We start from the raw sequence: 17,554 nt of genomic DNA on the forward strand, positions 1-17,554 counted from the left end.
ATACAATTGTCCATATGGAATGTGGGACAGTGTACATGTGTCCGTATGGAATGTGGGACAGTGTACATGTGTCCGTATGGAATGTGGGACAGTGTACATGTGTCCATATGGAATGTGGGACAGTGTGCATGTGTCCTTATGGAATATGGGGCAGTATACAATTGTCCATATGGAATGTGGGACAGTGTACATGTGTCCTTATGGAATTTGGGACAGTGTACATGTGTCCATATGGAATGTGGGGCAGCATACATGGAATGTGGTTAGTGAGGGAGGAGGCAATGAGATGGTGTCCATGAAAGAGCAATAACATGTAAAGTGTTCACCTGGGAAGAGAAGTTAGTGAAGACCAGCAATGAGTGGAGAGAGGTGAGAAGGAGAGGCAGGAACTGCAGGAGTAACCCAGGAATAGCTGTCCTGAAGAATGCAAAATAGTGATGATAGTACTAGTTTCAAGTACACAGGGTCTGCCCTTTCAGGATGTAATGTCCTCTACTTATTTAACCATTTTAAAATTTTTATTTATTTATTTGTTTGTTTTTTGAGACAGAGTCTCGCCCTGTGCCCTGGGTAGAGTGCCATGCGTCATTGCTTATGGGAACTTCAAATTCAAAGGATCCTCTTGCCTCACCCTCTTAGTAGCTGGGACTACAGGTACCCACGACATCTGACTACTTTCTCTATTTTTAGTGGAGATGGGGTTTTGTTCTCACTCAGGCTGGTCTTGAACTCCTGAGCTCAAGCAATTGACCCAACTCGGCCTCCAAGAGTGTTAGAATTACAGACATGTTCCACCACTCCTGGCCATCATTTTAAAATTCAAAATACATCATTCCTGAATGATACTAAGAAACAAAATCCAAATTCCCTAACACCATGAGAACATCACAGGTTTGGCAATGAACTCATTCTAATTCATACAAAGACAAAGATGTGAGTGTGAGGATGCCACTGATAAAAAGATTTAATTATTATTGTTCCTATTAGTTTAAACCATCAATGTATTGGAAAGGCCTCCAGGAATACTTTAATGACAAAGTATATGTACCTATATGTATAAATAAACTTTAAAAAAAGATTAAAATTTTTCTCTAAATGGTACCAGTAATTCTATCATAGTTACATAAGTCTTGACTTGGGAGGTAGGCAATTTGCAAACAGCTCACAAATTTTTCTTGAGCAATTTCTGGTTAGCAAAAATCTAAAGAGAGCTAGCATATCACCGTGCACAGAGCATTTGGAAGTGTGTATTTACACTCACTGAGGCTGGATGCCTTATCACCAAGGCAAGCCAGTGAAAACACCAATGGAAGTGAGGTACACTGAAAAACACTTTGAGAGGGAAAGGGCCTTTAATTATTTTTGGAAAGTTACTGCATATTTTACTTGAAACAAAATGAGAGTTAAAAATAATTCCACCACCATTCCACACCTAATCTCTATAGGACACCCTTTAGATTTCACTGCAAAGTTCTACTTAATGAATTCCCAAATGAATGTGGTTGGACCCAGATAAGACATTTCTTTACAGGTCACAAGGAGGTGAGAAACAATTCTTGAATTTCAGCTCCTCAGCAACCCTTTGTCAAACTTGAAATGGTCCAAGACAGCAGGTTTGGGAGTAAGTGTAAATAGGTCACGTCCAATCCCAGTCTGTAGTTTAAAAATCCCCCTGGCTCAGGCTGGTCTTGAACGTGTGAGCTCAGGCAATCCACCTGCCTTGGCCTCCCATGTGCTGGGATCACAGGCGTGAGCCACAGCAAGATCTTATCTCTAAAAACTAGCCAGGGATTGTGGTGGGCACTGTAGTCTCAGCTACTTGGGAAACTGATACAAGAAAATCTCTTAAGCCCGGGAGTTTGAGGTTTCTATGAGCTATGACGCCATGAGACTGTCTCAAAAAAAAAAAAAAAAAAAAAAGTCCCCCAGCACGTGGTTAGTGGTGTTATGGACCTTGCTGAAGGAAGTCTCTGAGTTTTACCTGCCTGTTCTCTTTACCAGACCTAGAATCTTATTCTTCCTCTTCCTCCTCCTGGGGTAGCCCCCGTAGGTATTGTGATCTGAGTCTAACTCTGATCTCCAGCCATGGCCAAATTCCAGGACCTTGACTCTAGATTCTATTTCTGAGTCTGATATACCTGCTACTACTGAGAAATAGGAATAGAATTTCATATAAATTTGCAATTATAAGTACATGTTTTACCAATGTATGTTTATATATGTAAATAAAAATCAATGAAATGTATTATATAACATATATAGGGTAGCTATAGCGTTCGTGCACAATTTAAAATTTTACAGTATTTTAAATTGCACATGAACTTTATGACCACCCTGTATATTATATCCTTATGTATTATCTAAGACCGTAAAAAAATCAAGCGATCCTATGAAAGCATTCAGACTCCCAGTGGCTCTGGCATTTGAGTTTCCCTAATAGTCACTTGTATAAAAAAAAAAGATTCCTCGTCCCTGTTCCCCACCCTCCCATTTGTGAAGTCAGGGAGGAGAACCAGAAAATATTTTTAATGAGCACCCCTGGTGATTCTCATGTGGGTCCACTTTGAAAAACCTAGGAAAATGTTTTCTTTCATTTTTCCCTTTTAAATAATGTGTAAATTACTACTCCCAATTAATCATTAGTGGATACCGTGTACAAGTGAAGAGAAGGAAAAGATGATGGTATATGGATGGGTTAGGTAATTGATTGTCCCTTGTGCCCTTGTAAATAGCTCATTTAGCTACATTAACAGAAGCAACCAACAAACATTTTTAGGTCGGCTGAGGAAAATCAGGAGCTTTTCAACAGATATTATTATAGCAAGGAAAAGAGAAAATAAATTATTTTTTTCTACACTGACACGTACGCTTGACCAGGTATTGGCTAGGCAGTTTTTTATTTTTTAATAGAATATTGCTTTCTGATTACCTAGAGCTTGTTCTTTCAGAGATAGCATGCTGGGGAGGCAAGATCTTATCTGTGGTGAAGAATATATTCTGACTACAAACAGCAAAATAAAATTCAAAGTCATCTCCTAGCTACTGATCTTAGGGGGCATCTAAAAAATTTTGTAAATGACACTGGCCCTCATGCACTGACCCTGACATTCTAGCATGCCGAACATCAAAGGGACATGGGCACACAGACTAAAGTTGAAAAAAATTGCCCAAATCCTAAGGGGTTGAGCTCTATTTCTGAAAAACAACTTTGATAAAAAGCCTATAAAATCATATAAAACTGGGGTCATAGAAAAATTTGGAATAATTATTCCAGATTGTACTAATTTCTAAGAATGACTATATTCATGATAAACACACAGCCTTTGAGATTCTGGCTTCTGCCACCTTCCAAATAAAGTAAGAAACAGATTCTCCTACTTTTCCTTTTTTGTTCTTGGCTTCTAAAGCTCTGCTTGGTAAGTAGATTTCTGAGCACGTGAGGGAGATAAAAGCTTTTTTTTCATGCAAGGTCCAAGAGAAGGTGGTTGGGAAGGACCTGGAAAATGTTGCCACTAATAACCTGCCCAAATTAGGTAAACGCAGGGGGTGAACAAAAGGCCTAATAATTATATTTTTAAAGTAAAAATGTAATGGCTGAAAAGGGAAAAGCCAATGAATTGAATAGGCAGTAAGTCTAGCTCCTAACTATAAGCATTTAAGAAATGTTTTATAATAATGGTGGTTGAACGTGAATACCCACCCATTGCCAGAATGAAAGTAAATGAAATCCCTCAGAAGACCTTTGATCAGGCACTACCCTCTGACAGAAATCAGCTTGCTCGGAGACAGAAGCAATCCATCCTGTTGTGGGTAGGGTGATGGCCAGCACTATTTCAAGTCAACAAAAGGTGACATCCCGGGGTTTATAATTCTTGAGGCACCCCAATTAATTTATGCACCTGCTAGTGTATGCCAAGCTGAGATAGGATGTTTAAAAAAAACATTTTTATATATTTTCTCTCAATAGTATTCATATTTATTAATGTAGGCTTGGTAATGTTATTCCCCTGCAGAGAAGAGGAAATGTGTTCATCTTAGCATTTTTTCCCTACTTCCTCTTCCTTTTCTCCTTGTTTTAATTAACAATTGCTCAGTGCCCTGAGGGCTGTCATTAATTAAAAGATTTTTTTAAAATAAAAATCCTTTAGGAATAAGTAGAACTGATATTTTCCTCATTTTAAATCCAAATGTGGTTTTAAGATTTATTTTGTAGTGGGTTTCTCTCTTTTAATGGTCCTCTCCTTGTCATTAAATTTATTTCTGAAAGAGTCAGTTGTTGACTTTATGCAAATGTAGGAGTTTTCGATATAAGAAATAAGATCTCTTGATGTTTTATTAATACATGCTTTCCTTAGAGTCTGGTAAAAAGAGCTTTCACACCATGGGAATGATGACGCTATAACAGAAAAGAATACAAACATTAGCAAGTCTTGGAACTGGGAAAACGCGAGGTTTGGTAACTTCTTTTTCCCATTGTTCAAGAAGAAGGTAAGGATGTGTTTGGGATTAAAGGAATTCACTGATGAAGGCAGATGGAGAAGATAACTAGTAAGTACGTATGCCTTCAAGCCTTTAGGCTGTGACTTATACTGTCTAATTACTATTTTGACCACTGATAGAATTTTTTCTCCCTTTAGTCTATGAAAAAACAGATTAAATAAGAGACCATAAAGGGACCAAAATGATTCCAGAGGTGGCTTGAAAAAAGAATAAAATGTTCCGCAGTTTTATGGAAGGTTATAAACCTTATGAAGTGAGCCGTTTTCTGATGATAAAATGGTGCTTGGAAGGGCAGTCCAGAACCTTCTCTGACACAGGACAGCAGAGTCTCTTTCAGTACCAAGGTCATCAGGAGAGGCTTACAAATATTTTATCATGATTCAAATCCCTTTGGCTGCAGATTCTAAACTCCATTTGTCATATTGAAATATCACAATGCAAACCATAGGAATTAACTTTTAAGGATAATTTGTACCAGAGTTGAGTTATAAAAGCCAGGTGTCTTTGTTGATGGTCTCTTGGTGGGAGATGCTTAGTGAATAGGTGAGTCATTTATTTATGTCCTTTTCTCCTTGGCCCCAGTCAAGGTATGATAAACCTAAACTCCATCCTCTCTTGGGGCTAGAATCAGACACATACTTTTTAATGCTGCCTTTTCTAGCTAATCATCAACTCTATTCAGCAAATTCCTTTCTTCCTCCAAATGTAGAACACTCCATAGCTCCCTTTTGGCCTACTCTGGTCTCCTCTGTAATCTATTCTTCAAAAATTTTGGCCACTATGGTTACAACTCTGTGGCAAATAGCCCTAAATACAAATAATCAGTCCTGAGTTTGTACACCTTTAATTACTTCTTGACACTTTGACTTAAAAATGCCATCAAAATCATGAAAGTAACATAAGCACATTAAAGTTGAAAAATTCAAAAGGGAAAAAATATCACCAAAAATGGTACCATATTGAAACCTCCCTATTATTTTGGTATATTTCATATCCACATTTTAATATTATAATCATAGTTAGTATCTTGACATTATATTCTACCTTTTAATTTAGTAGTAAACTAAAGATGTTTGCATGTTGCTATCTAGTCATCATTTCAAATTATATTAGCTGAGTACTAATCAGCTAGACAAGTGGACAAAATAGTATTTAGTTAACCAATCCTTTGCAGTTGGATATTATGATAGTTTATAATATTGCAATTATGTGTAATTCTGTCTCAAATACTTTCACATACAGACATATCTCAGAAACATTGTGGGTTTGGTTCCAGACCACCACAGTAAAGTGGATAAAGTGACACAGACTTTTTTGTTACTCAGTGCATATAAACGTTATGTTTATACTATATAGTACTCTATTAAATGTGCAAGAGTATTATCTAAAAAGTAATGTATATACTTCAACTAAAAAATACTTTATTGCTAAAAAATTCTAATGATCACCTGAGCCTTCAGTGAGTAAAACTCTTTTAGCTAGTGGAGAGTCTTGCCTTGATGTTGATGGCTGCTGAAGGTTAGGATGGCTGTGATGATTTTTAAAACAGTAAAACAACAACGTTTGTTGCATCAATTGACTGTTCTTTTCATGAAAGGTTTTCTCTATACAAAACAATGCTGCTTGATAGCATTTTACCCAGCAAAATACAGTAGAACTTTAAAAATTGGAGTTAATCCTCTCAAAATCTGCCAGTACTTTATCAACTAAGGTTATGCAATATTCTAAATCCTTTGTGTCATTTCAACAGTATTCAGCATCTTTACCGGGAGCCTCTTTTATCTCAAGAAACCACTTTGGTCAGCCATGTGAAGCAACTTCTCATCTGTTCAAGTTTGATCATGAGACTGCAGAAATTTGATAATTTTTTTAAATTCTAGTTCACTTCTTATTCCCCCCACTTCTGCAATTCCTGTCTCCACTAAAGTCTTGAACTCCTCAGAGTCATCCCTGAGGGTGGAATCAGCTTCTTCCAAACTCTCTGAATGTTGATATTTTGACCATTTCCTATGTCCTTCCCAACATGCTCTAACTAACTGAGCTAACTGGCCACACCACAAATGTTCTTAATGGCATCTAGAATAGTGAATCCTTTCCAGAAGGTTTTCAATATACTTATTTCAGATCCATCAGAAAAATCACTATCTATGGTAGCTATAGCTTTATGAAATATATTTCTTAAATGGTAAGACTTGAAATTACTCCTTGATCCTTGGGCTGGAGAATGGATACTGTGTTAGCAGGCTTTAAAACAAATCAGGATTAGTGCCTTTATATAAAAAACCCTTGTCTCTTCCATTATGAAAAAATAGCCATCCAGGAACCAATCAGTGGGCCCTCATCAAACAGCTCATTTGCTAGCACCTTGACTTTAGTTTGACTTTCCAGCTTTCAGAAACATGAGAAATAAATTTCTGTTATTTAGAATCCAACAGATATTATAGCAGTTCAAATGGGCTAAGATATGTATGCTGTATCATGGGAGAATATACTCTGTGTATTTGAGAAGCATGTGTATTCTGCTGCTTTTTAAAAAGTTATTTATTTTTATTAAATCATAGCTGTGTACATTAATGCAATCATGGGGTACAGTGTGGTGTTTTCATATATAATTTGAAATATTTTCATCAAACTGGTTAACATAGCCTTCATGTCATTTTCTTAGTTATTGTGTTAAGATGTTTATATTCTACTTGTAGAAAGATTCACCTGTACCCTTGTAAGATAAACCATAGAGGTGATCCTACTAATCACTCTCCCTCTGAATTTCAGGGTCTCTTGGGATATTTGGAAAGTTTTCTTTCATAATTTCATGAAGAAGAATCTCTTTGCTTTGTGAAGCAACTTCGTCGCTTTCAAGGATTCCTATAAGGTGAATATTAGTTTTCTTTGAATTATCCCAGAGCTCTCTGAAAGAATGATCTGTTTTTGATTTCCATTTCTGTTCCTCTTTGGATACTTGGGCATGTTCAAAAGCTTTGTCTTCAATGTCTGAGATCCTTTCTTCTACCTGCTGCATTTTGTTACCAAGGGATTCTACCATATTTTTCAGATCTTTGAGGGCTGCAATCTCTTGCCTCAGTGTTTCAAAATCTTTGGTGGTTTTATCTTTGAATTTGTTGAATTCTTGAGTGAACTTTTGGAATGCTCCTTGAATTTCTAATTCTAACTTTACCTTTATTCTATTAATCTTATTTACAATCCAAATTCTGAATTCGATTTCTGACATCTCAACCATGTGTTTATGAATGGGATCTTCAGTTGTATCTGCCACATCCTTTCTTGGGGGGGGGGAGGGTTGATCTACTCTGGTTATTCATATTACCAGAGTTTTTCCACTGATTACACCCCATGTTTATTTTACCCCGTTTGGCTTTTCCCCTTGAGCTTTGCCAAGGATCCGTATAGTGCTACGGCCTGAGATACTGGGGACCTGCTTGGTGTCTTGGGGCTAAGTGGCTCTGTTTTATTTTCAGCTGGTCTCTGTCCTACCCTAGTGAATCAGTTACTCTTGGTTGAAGTTCCAGCTGTGGAGAAATACCAGCAATTATATTGCCCCACCCCCTACAAACAACACTTGGGCAAGGAAAATCAAACCTTCCCTCAACCATACACCCAGGGTGCCACTTTAGATAGTCCTTGGGTGATTGGCCCGGTTCAAGAGGTCCAAATCACTTATCCCAGTCAGTACTGGTCTCAGGTGGGAGAGTTCAAAAAGTCTCCGGCAACTAGATAGGAGGGGTCTGCTGGCAGCTCAAATATGACTTGCTCCAGTGCTCTGTGAGGGCAGAAGGACCCATTCAGCAAATGAATTAGTCTGGGAAGGTTGATACCTCCTTTCCCACCTTGCACCCAGTCACTAGTAATCCCACTGAGCTGTGACCCAGTTCCCTCCAGTGAGCAAATGCTCCTGGGGTTTATGACTGCCTGAGTCACCAGGAGATCTGAGTCTGGCAGGGGGAGATGAGGCCTGACAACCTTGGGTGTTTAATATAGGCTGGGGCAGTTCACTCAGTTCCAGCCCTGTGCCTGGTTGATGTTGCTGGCAGAATAGGACAGAGCAACTTCACAGCATTTGTTTCTGTCCCGACTAAATTCCTTTGCAGATCAGATACTGCTTGAACCGAAAGAAGTCACAATTCAGCCCTGGGCTGCAAATAATTAGAGTTTACACTCAGGTGTCAATTCCAGCCTCCACCCACCCACTGCCTTTGTCTCAACTTTAATCCCCTGAGGGCTGGGTTATATTAGGCTTAGATAAGCAGTCCTCTGGTTCAACACCTCCCTGGAAGTCTGCAGGCTGTGTGTATTCTAGTCCCCGCACTCTGCCCAGGTCAGTACCACCCTTAGGGCTTCTCTTTACTCACAGAACTCCCCAAATCCACTCTTCCAGTGGCTGCCACTGGAGAAAATGCCCAGCTTGCTCTGCTTGCCCAGTGAGACAGGGCGTGTCTGTCTGGAATGGCCTCAGGAGTGTGAGCGTTATTATTCCCACTGCTGTGGTTGTTGCTCTGCAACTCAGGATTCCATAGCTCCTGTATGGTTCCCTTTTAGCTGACCATCCTCTCCTCACTCTCATGTCATAGAATCAGCACAGACCAGCACCAGCCCTTTCCCCTCCACTCCTCTCAAGAAAATGCCCAAGAATCTGGACTCCTTGGGTGACAAACCTCCAGATCTCAGGGTGAGAGTTGAGGGGAGTCCTGGGAGTTCATTGTTGCAGGTAGAGAATATATATAGTTTTATACAGTTTTATAGTTTTATGCCTGGCAGGAGAATGCCATGGCACCCTAGTAGGGGTAGGAGGTCCAGTTTTTAGAGGGTCTTTTCTGTGAGATAGAGTGGCAGGATGTTGAACTCTGCTTGCTTGTTTGTATGGAGTAACCTGTGAGCCTTTCTTGTTGGGGAGGGTACTCCCGTCTGCTTGGTGGTGGATTTTGTATCTTTTGATTATATTTTTGGGATCACAGCTTGCCTCAGCAAGGTTGATGCATGTTATTCAACCTTCTGTCTTGGCTCAGCTCCAAACCATTGGCTTACTTGCTAAACTTCTGTCCTTTAAGTCTCCTTCTGGATGGGAGCCTCTGTGGAAAGCTGGCTGCAGTCCGCCATCTTGCCCGTGCCCCTTGTATTCTGTTGCTTTTAGGTGAAATGTTTTGTACATATATATTATTAGGTCCATTTGGTTTAAAGTGTAGTTGAAGTCCAATGCCTCTTTGTTTGTTTTTTTTTTTTAACTTGGATGATCATCCATTATTGAAAAAAGAAAAAGGGATATTGAAGTCCCCAACTATTATTGCATTGGTATCTATTTTTGCCTTGAGATATGTTCATTGGCTATTGAGAAGAGGACTTAGGGAAGAGGATAAGCACAGGGAGCCAGTTACAGTGTGTGTGTGTGAAGATGAGGAATGCAGAACATTGGGGGTGTCCCGTGGGCCACTGAGGTCATCCTGCAAATGTGGCATCCCAAGTGATTTGTGAGAGGGCCACTTGATGGCATCTGAGAAGATGGTCAATAGCATACATGGCCCTTTGATAAGCTTCCAGACATGGTTGTTGTGAATCCCTATCTCTCTTCCTTGCTCCTTTCTTCTCCCAGCTACTCAGTCATATTGAGCTCTAAGGTATTCTGAGTGGGGTAGAGCTGGGCTTCTTGAGCAGCATTCTGTACTTGTGGGTAACCCAGGAAATCATTCACTAAGCTCTTCACTTGCCTATGGGGAGAATTGCAGGCCAAGGGGGTATCTCTTGTCATTGAACTATGCCACTTTGGGAGAGGGATGATGTGAGTAAAATGAAACTATTCTTTCTACCCTCTTTGATGTATAAATTCTTGTATTTTTGTCTAATGGCAAGTTGTAACTTCTCCATTGGACTCCTGAACTCCCCAAAAGGTACTCTTATCCATGGTTGGTTGTCTAAATTGGTGCACAGTGGGGAGATGAGGGTAAAAAAATGCCTATATTCCTTATTTTTGCTGATATTACTCTTTTGGAAGACTTAATAGTATAAAGATGACACATTCTCCAAATTCCTTTACAGATTCAATGGAACTGCCATAGAAATACCAACTGTTTCATATAAAAGGAGAACCTGATCCTAAAATTCAAATGAAAATGCAAGAGATCCAAGTAGCCAAAATAATCTTGAAAAATGGCAAAGTTGGAGCACTCATCTAATTCTAAAACTTATTATAAAGGTACAGTAATCAACACACTGTAGTGGTGACATAAGACAGACATGTAAATCAATGAAATACAACTGAGAGTTTGGAAATAAACCCATATATTTATGACCAATTAATTTCAAAAAATGGGCCATAATAACCAAATACTGAAACCATCTAAATGTTCATTAATCAATTAAACAAAATGTGATATGTCCATACAATGGAATATTATCTGACAATAGAAAGGGATGCAAAACTGAGATAGGATACAATGTAGATGAACCTCAAAAACATTATTCCAAATAAAAGAAGCCAGTCACAAAAGACCATATATCATATGATCCCATTTATATGATATGTACAGAATATGCAGATCTATAGAGAAAAGTAAACTAGTGGTTACCTAGGCTTTAGGACAGTGGTTCTCAACCTTCCTAATGCTGCAACCCTTTAATACAGTTCCTGTGGGTTGTGACCCATAGGTTGAGACCCACTGCTTTAGGAGTTAGTGAGGAGAGAATGGGGCATAATTTTTTTTGGAGGGGGGAGGATGATGAAACTGTTGTAAAATTAGATTATAAGGGTGCAGTTAGGTTACAGTGATGGTTGTTCAGTTCTGCAAATATACTATTAATAAAAACCACTGTGTACTTTAAACATGTGAACTTTATGATAGATTATATCTCAATAAAGATGTAAATGAGATGAAAATAATTCCTTATCATCAATGTCCCCTAATCTCCTAGATATGCATGGTTACTTCACTGCTATTTCAAATTAAATATGGGCAACTCAGATAATTAATTGTTCCCTGTTTATACCTAAAGGTCTATAACTATAAGAAAGACATAACTACCTCAGGTTGGAAACTACACACTATACTTATTTATTTTACTAAAAAATTTAAGCTGCTCTTTACATTATCTTCATGTTATAGGATAGAACATTTGTTTTCTTCCAACTAAATAATTCCTAGGCATTCATAAACTTATTTTATTTCTCTTTTCTCATTCTTGTTCTCACTCTCTCATTTCTTTCAAGGCAATGCTCATTTCTCAAGTATTAAAATCATGTCTTTACGAAAAGTTACTTTTGCTTATTAATATGATGATATCATCTGTATCCCCTTGGAGTCATTAGAAACACACTGAACATTAATTATATATCAGACTATGTGATTATTATTGATGATCTGAAGGTGAATGATCCAATTTCTGTCTTGAAGAAGCTCTCAATCTAAGAGAAGTGATAGATATGTGTACATGTATTCAACTAGTATATGACAACATAAATTAATACAACAGGTATAAGAGGGGAATATAATCAATTTCAATCAGATGAGATGGGAAGACCTCCAAATTTGACCAAATTTTTGTATATCTATCATATGTCACTTGACTTCAAAGTTTTACAAGATATCATGAGTCAAATCTCAAAGTTTAAGAGCAAAGTATAAGACTTTATAGTTAGTCCCTTTTTATAAAGGAGCCTATTAGCTAATTTTGTATTCATGTGGAATCTATAAATATTAATAGAATTAGGTTATAAACTAGAATTCTAATAAAAGGAACCGAAAGAATGTGAGGGATAAAACTTGAAACCAACGTTTAAAGGAGTGAATAGTTTTGAATCACAAAGCAAAACTCTTTTATAGCTCCCAAAGCCCAAATAAATAAACCAAACCAAACAAAACCAAAAAAACTGCAAAATACTACTACTACTACTACAGATGAATAGAAGAGTTGTTCTACAGTTACTTTCTTAGTGAGTTGCCTGTAAATTATATTACTGCTCTTAGGACCCAAATAAAATTAGTAAAATTCCAACTTAAAAAACCGGCAGGATGAGATAAAATGAAATTTGCTACTATCTTGTAATGTCTTTAAAGTGATAGGCAATAAGAAAGCTGCCAAAATCAGAATGAATCTTTAAAAATTATTTTTTCTGGGAGTGATTGAAAGGGAGCATAGAAAGATGTCAGGCTGACAGATGGATTACTGCTATTTCAGATTTGCAACCAGAAAACAAGGCCAGGCTGTGGATCTTGGTGTGAAATTACAAGTCTTCTATCTATTTCAGGAGATCACACTGGAACAACTTATTTTATTTCCCAGTCATCCCCCATTTCTCTTACATACACAGCAGCTGCTATACCTGATGAGATCTGGTCAAGGACAGTGTTAGAGTTATATTCTTCCAGACTTTCCTTTTACCAGCCATTTTTTAAAGTGTAACAACTTATAAAAACTGAGAATCTTGTAAATATATGTTGCTCTATGGTAAAGAGGTAATTCCTAAGACTGGATTGTCATTGAAATGAATACTGCCTTTAGCACTGTGGAGCATCTCCTCCTAGGTTCATGTTTCCTCGGGGTGATCTCACTTCCTACATGTCTTTATTCAGGGATAAATTGCTGCCTTTACTCAGATTGCCTGCCTCAGGCATTCTTTCATTTTCTGACCATTTCCATATGAGCGTGCTCCCATCAAAATTTATCTTTCATATTTCCTGACACCAATAAAAAGAGATATGCCAGGTCCAAGCTCACACTGGGTTTAATAGTTGAGAACCTGCTTTATATATTTCTGCTCCAGAGTTATTTTCATTTAAACAGATGGCTACTGAAACACATTGCCTTAATGTAATATAATGTATGTAAGAGTAGAAATTTAGACTGTGCAGCAAGATTGTATTGCCCCATCTCAAGTTACACTACAGTGGTGACTATTACCTCTATAAATAAAGCTGGACTTAATGCTTTGATCTTCAAAAATAAAAGCCTATATTCTGCTTCAGCTTAGTTATTTTTTATTTAAATGCTAGTTTGATATTATTTTTTCCTGGATACATATGTATTATGTTTTTTTATTCACCTTGATACTCTGATAATTTTAAATATCCTTTGTGTTCAAAATTTGGTGTTTTGGTCTGAGACAATTCCAGTGTTTCTTCATGAATCAATGAAGTTAATAGCAAACTCGTAAAATGGTTCTAAGTTTGCAAAAACAATATTGTCTACCTTCATTTTCTGAAATCAACTAACTTAAAAGCTATCAGCCATGATAATATAGCACACTGTCATCAAAGGATAGTCATGGGAGTGTGGTTCTACTTCACCTTAGTGGTGTGTCATTGAGAAAGTGGCATCACCACTCTCGGTTCTCTGAACATTGAGAGTTGGGTTCAGTGATTCTTGAAAGTTCTAGGTCCTAGATCCTTTTGAGTATCTGATGAAACTATGATCCATCTGTCTGTCACACACATAAACACCACAACTTTTGCATATTTTACTTAAATTATTTGTTGTAGCATCATAGGTATCAGTACCAGCCCAAGTTTGGGTTCTACTTTTGCCTCTTCCTAGCTCTGCATCCTTGGGGAAGTTACTAAGACTTCTCTGAACTTTAGTTCCTTATCTATTAAATGGGGAAAAATAGCATGTCATAGGGTTATTGCCAATTTTAATATATGGAAAAGTACTTAGCTTAGTGTCTGGCACATAGCTGGCCTTCAATAAATAGTAAGTAAAAAAAAAAAACATGAGGCCAAAAAACAACTGGATTTAATGAGCTCTAATGGTATTCAATTTTAGTATTTACCAAGCAAACATCACAGAAGGTTGTTTTTCCAACTATTCTTTGGGGAAATAATCAGCACTGGTATGCTGGGGAGGCATTTCATTAAGCAAATGGGGGGAGCCCTGATGGCTAGATCTCCCTCTTTCAAATTACAATGCTCATAACCCATTAAAAGCTCTGATGCATCCTAGAACAAGTAAAACACGCTAACTTGACTTACCTAAACATTCCTCAAACACATCATTGGGTTACTCACTTTCTTTCCCCAATCCTATTAGTTTCTCCAAGAATTAGTGCTCCTGGACACACTTCAGAAAATGCTATTTTGGTCTGGTATTCTTTTCCTTTTTTCAATCTCATCTTCCTTTGGGAACTGCATCCTCAATTTATTGGAGGCCATTGTGGACTGACGACGTTAGTATTGCTGGGATATTGACTCACATATAAAATTAGCTATGCAAGATGGATGAACATAGTGTATGTTTTGTTCATATTGACAAGGCCTAAAACACAGTCCAATCAATCAATCAAAATTCTTTGCACTCTGAACACCAACTGCTAATTACACTTCCCGTCAAATGTAACAAGAGGCCCTTGGACAAGATAACAGTCTCACAGCCTGCAAATATTGAATATTATATTTCACACAGGTTTTCATCCAGAGAGACGCCTAAGATGGCTAGTGTCTATTTAGCTGTCATCTAAGTATTTAAATGAGAGCTATGAGAAGCAATTTGGAAACTCTGAATAGCTATAGAATAGCTGCATCTGAGGTATCATTCTGATATTGGCTCTGGAAGTTGGGTGTGGCAATGTGACTAACTGCATCAGGTCAAGGATACACATTTCATACCAAATAACCAGGAACTGGACTCAAATCTACCAAACACTCAGAAAGTTTCAAATCCCTTCTCTTCTAGGCAATCTAGACCATTCATGAATTTTGCTAGTTTCCTTTGTCTCTTTTTCTAGACATGTATAGTATGTTTGTACTAGTGACTCTAATTTTTACCAGAAATTTACACTACAGAGGCAGAAAATAAAATATGTATATTTGTAAATAGTGAGGGGAAAAAAAGCTTCATAGAAAAATCCGTGAAAACTAAAACATAAAAGGGTGGCGCCTGTGGCTCAGTGGGTAGGGCTCTGGCCCTATATACTGAGGGCCACGGGTTTGAAACCAGCCCCAGCCAAACTGCAACAGAAAAATAGCCAGGTGTTGTGGCGGGTGCCTGTAGTCCCAGCTACTCGGGAGGCCAAGGCAAGAGAATCACCTAAGCCCAGGAGTTGGAGGTTGGTGTGAGCTGTGTGATGCCACGGCACTCTACCAAGGGCGACAAAGTAAGACTCTGTCTCTAAAAAAACCCAAAAAAACAAAAAATTAAAACATCAAAAAGAAAATACAACTCAGTGAGGGGAAGAGTGGTTCACCCCCAAATAAATATTCTCATGTTCATAGGAACTGTTATACATCTTTTATGGGGAAAATGCTTGACCTAAAAGAGAGGAATTTTCAAAATTCTGTCACCTACAAACAACATACCCTGGAAACAAATAACTCCACCTCCTAACTTAGCAATATAACTGGATAAACGTTCTTCTTTTCCAATAATACCAAGCAAACCACTAGGACAATTTGTTTTGCCATATGGCTCTATTTTACAGGCAATTTCAGGATGGGATTTTTAATAAATGCTTTCCATGGGTAAAATTTGTACATTAAAAAATGTCCACGAAGGCAAACAATTCCAGCCTGCTTTCAGCCCGAGTATTCTACGGACGCCAGTTTAAATTGCTATTAGGTTTTTTACCAGTTGCTCAACAGGATTTTGTCCATCAAAAAGGCGCAGAAATAAAAAAAAATATTTGAAGCGACTTGCACTACATCATAGCTGCAAACAACAAAACGTTTTAAAGGTCTTTTGTATAACGTATTGCGAGTTGCCAGCTGTTTTTCTGATCCATAGAGCAAATCCTGTACTGAAAGACTGCTGCCCAGAAGGCACGGGCTGACATTGATTTGAATCCACCAGTTCTCCCGGTGGATCAGATGGCATCTCAGCACTGGAATCAGTATTGCTATCACATACTCATCTGTCGCCTCCTGGGACAAGAGCTGCAAGAAATATGAAGGGAAATTGCTCCCGTTAGGGGAAAGCTACATTTATTTCTGTTAAAAAAAAAAAAAAGCCAGCACCTATAATGTGCATGTTAAAATGATGCCCAACTGTATGAAAGGAATCTATCCTTTTCTGCCTCAGTATTAATATGCTTAACAGAATAATGCATTATTTCTCCCTCTCAGCCCTATTTGTATCCTTTCGTAGGGCTGAGCTAACCATGTTGTTTTCAAGGCTGTGTAGAAGCATTTTGTTCTCTTAAGAAACTCACACCCAAAGATAGTTGAGAGGGAAGGCCACGTCTGCCTTCATGCCTGTCTCTGTCCTCCTGAGTTTACCCTTGGAAACAAGCAGCCATCCCTTTTTATTTATTCTCTGATTTCCAGGATAGTCCTTTCATTTGAAAGACTGAAACCATATTGGAGAAAGCAAAGTGAAAGTTGAACTCATTTTCTAAGGCAAAAATAAACTGACTTGACTTAAGGGAAAGCAGTGTCATCCTCCTAAGAGTTCATTAGCCCCAGGCTCTTTAGTGTCTTCACACTAACAGCAGCACGTTGACTTCCAGTAAATGTTTGTGAAGCTTAGTGATGCAAATCAACCTGGGTTAGCACTAGGTTTACAAGGAAAGCAAAGTCCTCAACCCAAATCACACATCTTCAGCCGTGTACTCATCCATCTACCTACCCACCCATCCATCCAACAAATACCTATTGAATACTTCTTACATACAGCCATGAACAAACATATGGGCAGAACTAACCTTGCAGGAGGAAAGTGGGATTATTCATAGGCTGTGTTACCCTGAAAACACTGTGATTTGGTGACAATTACTGCTGCTGTTTCTATAAGGTTTACTTTAATTCTAAGATGAGTTCTATGCCATGAAAATGTTCAGGAACATCTTCTTCAGTTTAAGAATATAAACTGATATTTACAAAAGCCAAGATAACGTGTGGCCTATATGATAAAGCCTGTCCAATGATCTTAAACAAAAGAGTCTTCTAACAGAAGACTTCATGAATACACTTAATATGTAATAATAGTAAATAGAGTGGCAGAAGCGTCAAGAAAAATGATGTCTGCATGACAAATTGTTGACCAAGTAGTTCATTCAGAAAAAAATACATTCTCGTGAGTCCTGAGACCCTAAAGAAATATAGCATTAAATGCAAAGCTTGTT

This window comes from Otolemur garnettii, unplaced genomic scaffold (genome assembly GCF_000181295.1).
Source record: "Otolemur garnettii isolate 467f Iridium unplaced genomic scaffold, OtoGar3 scaffold00042, whole genome shotgun sequence".
Taxonomy (NCBI): domain Eukaryota; kingdom Metazoa; phylum Chordata; class Mammalia; order Primates; family Galagidae; genus Otolemur; species Otolemur garnettii.